The 6281-nt window shown below is 45.1% G+C and overlaps 1 non-coding gene across 1 annotated transcript; it reads right to left on the bottom strand.

Annotated features, from left to right (window-relative positions):
• Window positions 1-2388: 2388 nt before the first annotated feature.
• On the bottom strand, window positions 2389-2461 carry trnav-uac (transfer RNA valine (anticodon UAC)). The gene has a single exon. It is a non-coding gene; the product is annotated as a tRNA-Val (tRNA).
• Between the last annotated feature and the right edge of the window lie 3820 nt (window positions 2462-6281).

Raw genomic sequence — 6281 nt, 5'->3', positions numbered from 1 at the left:
AAGGTAAATAGGTCCATCCCATCCACTCTATCTCGGCCCTTCATAATTTTGTACACCTCAATTAAATCACACAACTCCCTCTGAATACCAACATATATTGGACTCTCACCTTTTAAAAAGTATTCTGCTTTCGATTCTTCCTACCAAAGTGGACAATTTCACATTTTCCCACCTTATACCACAACTGCCACCCTCTTACCCAATCACTTAACCTGTCCACCTCCCTTTGCGTCCTCCTCACGGCTTACTTTCCCACCTACCTTTGTATCATCAGCAAACTTGGATACATTACACTCGGTCCCCTCATCTCAGTCATTAATATAGAATGTAAACAGCAATTGCAACATAAATTGCAAGGGCCGTTCACGTGTAACGCGAACTGGTAACCACTACACCACAAAAAACCGCTGGTGACTTATACTGGACAGAGGGGAACCGACCAGTCATCTCTCTCTGCTCTGATTGGGACAGATTTACTTCTCTTTAAACAACACCTGTCCTGTCCCACACTAAAATCATGGAATGGAATCGTAGAATATTACAGCACAGAAGGAGGCCATTCGGCCGTGTTGCCCTGCCTCATCTTTGAAAGAGCTGACGTTTTCCTGTGTAACTTGTGTTGTTTTGATGTCATTCATCAAAACAACACAAGTTACACAGGAAAACGTCTTCATTTTCAAATAATTAACGTTCCGAAGGAGCTCCCTAATTTCCCTCCCCTAACCTGATGAATCAGATCATTCTTGACCGGATCCTTTTCCACGTGAATCGGCTCTCCCCCACCCTCAGGGAGTAGCCATTCTGATTCTGTGACTGTGGCCAGCTTTGTTCGGGCAGTTGGTTTGACAGGGACCTCACACCGCACCCTCCTCCCGTGTTTGCTTCCACATCCGCAGATTGGGGCCGGGACTGGACTGATTTTTTTCTCTGTCTCACCCGGGGCCGTTGAGTCTCCTGCTCAGATCACAAACCAGCTCTCCGACACCCGATCACCAACTCACCCAGTTTGTAAATTGAAACTGGAGCAAGTGCCTCGTAAGAGAGCAAGAGATGTAGGGGAGGCAGCAACCTCTGACAAAATCTCAGGCTCATCAGAGAGGTTTGTGTATCTGAACCCGGAATAACCTTCTGCTCCTTTTAAAGTTTTGACCATTGCACACTGCGCGGCACTCACAGACTCGTCTCTTGCACTGACAGTCAAGCAAGCGGAGGGTTCACTCACGAAAGCAGCGTAAAAGTTTAAAACAGAATTCGCCCAATGTGGGATTCGAACCCGCAACCATGTGTTACCGACTGAATTCGCCGGGCCTGCAAAAATGTTTCCATTTGGTCCATTATTGCAGCGAGGCAGCTGCTGGCTTCGCCCCAGGCGCTGAGTTTCGAATCGTGGAAGGATACAGCTCAGAAGCAGGCCATTCGGGCCATCGCGCCCGTGCCTTATCCGACAAACCATGTACCAGATTCTCCTGAATTCCAAGGTGTGGAACGAAAGTGAACAACAAAAGCCTTTACATTCGACCGTGGAGGTACAGGCAATTTTCTGAGAAACAGGTTTGTCTATTTCCCGGTGTTTGCCTGTCTCTCTGGCTGTGTTTATCTCTCTGCGTGTGGAGCTGCAGGCTGATTTTGAATTAATAAGCATGTTTGCGCATGTTTCTTACAAAAAATAAATGAGGGAATCAGACGCTTCTCTCCCTGACACTGGGGAACTAGTGAGGCAGAATTCAGAGCAGGGTTCTGTTTATTGCGAAAAAGGCAATGCAATATGAATTCCCTAATTATTCAGACTCCAACCAGCGCGAAGAACATGTGTGACCCCGACGTGATTTGAACACGCAGCCTTCTGATTTCGAGTTAGATGCGTTGCCGTTTCCTGAGCCTATTGTAATTTACTCCTATTTAATCACGGGAATATCCGCAATCAAGAGCGAAAACAAATTAAAAGCTGAATCACAGAGAAAGGGAAATCCATGCTACATCTGATAAGGCTGTTAGAACAGTTGCCTGGTGGTCTAGTGGTTAGGGTTCGGCGCTCTCACCGCCGCGGCCCGGGTTCGATTCCCGTTCAGGGAAGTAAATTTTGAACACTTGTTATGTAAATCGCATGAACTGACTCAAAGTCTGTGAGAAGAAAAAAAAAACAATCATTGTTTTCATCACCATTAATTAACCGATAACGTTATTTTGCAGAATGAAAGGCGACTGAAGGAAGTTGGAAAAGTTTAATAATTTATTTTGTGCGATGAACTTTTTATCCCTTCTCATTTGACACAGTGTATTTTTAAGGGGTTGGTTTAAAATGTTCAATGCTCGTGAGACCACGAATTTGTGTTAAATTTAACAGGACCGGCTATTTCACAGAGAAAAAATAAATTTGCTCCAACATAATGTTTCTGCCCGGGATTGAACCGGGGACCTTTCGCGTGTAAAGCGAACGTGATAACCACTACACTACAGAAACTTCTGCTTCAGTCATTAGCCAGAAGTTCGAATGACTGCATTGACTCTCTCATAACTATTCAATTGATCGAAGTTGCACAAGTCACAAAAGAAAAATGTTCATTTCAAAGTTATTAAACTCCCAAATGTGGCCTGCCTTGTTTGGACAGGGGTTGACCCTGACGTCACAGCCTCAACAAAGCATATTCTCAACATTTCCACAGGGAACAGGAGGAGGCCATTAAGCCCCTTGAAGCTGTTCCGCCCTTCAATTCGATCACAGGTGATCTGTAACTGAAATCCATTTACCCGCCTTTGCTCCCTATCCCTCGATACCCTTACCCAACAAAAATCGATCGATCTCAGTCTTGAAAGCTTCAATTGACCCCCAGCATCCACAACCTTTTGGGGGACAGAATTTCAGACTTCAACTGCCCTTTGTGTAAAAAAGTGCTTCCTGATTTCGAACCTGAATGGCATGGTTCTAATTTTAAGGTTATGTCCCCCTCGTTCTTGATTCCACAGAGGAAATTGATTCTCTCTCTCTATTCTATCGAATCATTTCAACATGTTAAACACCTCGCTCAGACCGCCCCTCAATCTTCGAGACTCGAGGGAAAACGAGCCGAGTCGATGCAGCCTGTCCTCATAATTTAACCTTTTTAGCCCCGGTAACATTCTGGTGAATCTGCTCTGCACTCCCTCCAAGGCCAATCTATCCTTCCTGAGGTGCAGTGTCCAAAACTGAACGCAGTTACACCAGACGCAGTCTAACCAGAGCTTTATATAACTGGAACATAACTTCCACTTCTTTATATTCCAGCCCCCTGAGATAAAGGCTAACATTCCGTTAGCCTTTAAATTATTTTTGGACCCGTCCGTTAGCTTTTACTGATTTATGTGAATGAACCGTTAATTCTCTCTGCTTCTCCACAGTTCCGAGCTTCTTACCATTTGGAAAATACCATGACCATAGGTCCAAAGTGGATTACCCCACATTGAACTCCATCTGCCATAGTTTTGCCCACTCACTTAATCTATCAATGTCCCTTTGCAACTTTCCAATCGCATTCCACACTACTTACTCTACCACCTAACTTAGTTTCATCAGAAAACTTGGATATACGACTCTCTGTTCCTTCATCTAAGTCATTGATAAATATGGTGACTAGCTGAGACCCAAGTTACAGATCCCTGGGGGACACCACTAGTCCCATGATGCCAATTGGAGTATGTACCCATTATCCCCAAAATCTGTCTCCTATCTCCGAACCAATTCTCTACCCATGTCAATACATTGCCTCAAGTTCCATGCACTTTCATTTTTGCCAACAGTCTCTTGTGTAGAACCTTATCAAATGCCTGTCGGAATTCCATATAAATAATATCATAGGAACATAGGAACAGGAGAAGGCCATTCAGCCCCTCGTTCCTGCTCCGCCATTTGATAAGATCATGGCTGATCTGTGATCAAACTCCATATACCCGCCTTTGGCCCATATCCCTGAATACCTTTGATTGCCAAAAAGCTATCCATCTCAGATTTAAATTTAGCAATTGAGCTCGCATCAATTGCCGTTTGTAGAAGAGAGTTCCAAACTTCTACCACCCTTTGTGTGTAGAAATGTTTTCTAATCTCGCTCCTGAAAGGTCCGGCTCGAATGTTCAGACAAAATGGTGGCAAGTTCGCCGGACATCTTGGACAAAATGTCTGTAGGCACGGCGGCCATCTTGGACAAAATGGCGGCAAGTCCTTCACGGCTGTTCGACAGGAAAAGGAGGAGGCCATTGAGCTCCTCAAGCCCGTTACATCGTTACTGGAAGCCGATCATCTCCTCAAGCCTGTTACATAGAATCAGGAGGAGGCCATACAGCCCTTCGAGCCTGTTATACAGGAACTTGAGGCCAATCAACCCCTCAAGCCTGTCAAATAGCAAAAGGAGGAGGCCATTCAGCCCCTCAAGCCCGTTACATCGTTGCTGGAAGCCGATCATCTCCTCAAGCCTGTTACATAGAATCAGGAGGAGGCCATACAGCCCTTCAAGCCTGTTATACAGGAACTTGAGGCCAATCAACCCCTCAAGCCTGTCAAATAGCAAAAGGAGGAGGCCATTCAGCCCCTCGAGCCTATTATCTGGGAACTGAAGGCCATTCAGCCCTTCGAGCCCCTTACACCAGATCTGGTGGCCAATCAGCCCCTCAAGCCTGTTACATAGGAACAGGAGGAGGCCATTCAGCCCCTCGAGCGTGTTATACGGGAACTGAAGGCCATTCAGCACCGTGAGCTTATTACACTGGAATAGGACTCGGCCATTAAGCCCCTCGAGCTTGTTGCACTGGAACAGGAAAAGGCCATTCAGCCCTTCGAGACTGTTATACAGGATCTGGACGTCATTCAGCCCCTCGGGCATGTTACATAGGAACAAGAGGAGTCCATTCAGCCCCTCGAGCATGTTAATATAGGAACAGGATGAGTCCATTCAGCCCCTCAAGCATGTTCCATAGGAACAAGATGAGTCCATTCAGCCCCTCGAGCATGTTACATAGGAACAAGAGGAGTCCATTCAGCCCCTCGAGCATGTTACATAGGAACAAGAGGTGTCCATTCAGCCCCTCGAGCATGTAACATAGGAACAAGATGAGTCCATTCAGCCACTCGAGCATGTTACATAGGAACAGGAGTGGACAATTCAGCTTCTCAACCTGTTCCGCCATTCAATTAGATCATGGCTGATCTGTAGCTTAACTCCATCTACCCGCCTTGGTTCCTTAATACTTAATACCCTTGCCTAACAAAAGTCTATCAATCTCCGTTTTGAAATTTTGTATTGACCCCCAGCCTCAACAGACTTTTGTGGGAGAGAGTTCCAGATTTCCACTACCCTTTGTGTGAAGAAGTGCTTCCTGACATCACCCCTGGACGGCCGAGCTCTAATTTTAAGGTTATGGCCCTTTGTTCTCGGCTCCCCCAACAGAGGAAGTAGTTTCTCTCTATCTACCCTATCAACTCCTTTCATCATCTTCAAAACCTCAATTCAATCACGCCATAATCTTCTTTATTCAGGGGAATACAAGGCTAGTCCATGCAAACTGTCCTCATAATTTAACCCTTTTAGCCCCGATATCATTCCGGTGAATCTGCGCTGCAGCCCTTCCAAGGCCAATATATCCTTCCTGAGGGTCAGTGCCCAGAACAGAATGCAGTCCACCAGATGGGCTCTAACCAGAGCTCTGTACAGCTGGAACATAACTTCCACCCCTTTATATTCCAGCCCTCTTGAAATAAAGGCCGACATTCTATTCGCCTTTTTAATTATTTTTGTAACTGTCCACTAGCTTTTAATGATTTCTGTACTTGGACCCTAAATCTCTCTGCTCCTCCACAGTTCCGAGCTCCTCACCATTTAGAAAACTCTCTGATCTGTCTTTCTTAGATCCGAAGTGGATGACCTCACATTTCCCCACATTGAACTCCATTTGCCACAGATTTGCCCACTCACATAATCTCTCAATGTCCTGGGAATGCTCGGTGCTTTTGTTTGGTTGGAGAATGCTTTAAATCAGTTCGTTATTTTAAAAAGATTAGAATTGATTTTTAATTTGTATTTTTTGAACAAGATCATTATTCCCCGATCAGTAAAATGTCCGTGTTTTTCAGATAATGGAGACAGTTCAGAGATAGTTGCCTTTTTGTCTACTTTAATGAAGTGAAATTTTGCTAATTTAAAATCAGCTGTATTTCTAAGCTTGAAAAAGCAGCTCCTCTGTTAGGTGAGACTTCAATCCCAGTGTCTCAGTGTTTCCGCTTGTCCTGATATCAGTGTAACATTTGAAGGGCTCCA

Source organism: Heptranchias perlo, unplaced genomic scaffold (assembly GCF_035084215.1).
Source record: "Heptranchias perlo isolate sHepPer1 unplaced genomic scaffold, sHepPer1.hap1 HAP1_SCAFFOLD_55, whole genome shotgun sequence".
Taxonomy (NCBI): domain Eukaryota; kingdom Metazoa; phylum Chordata; class Chondrichthyes; order Hexanchiformes; family Hexanchidae; genus Heptranchias; species Heptranchias perlo.
The sequence above is the reverse complement of the archived record's forward strand: the minus strand, read 5'-3'. Positions and strand labels throughout refer to the sequence as shown.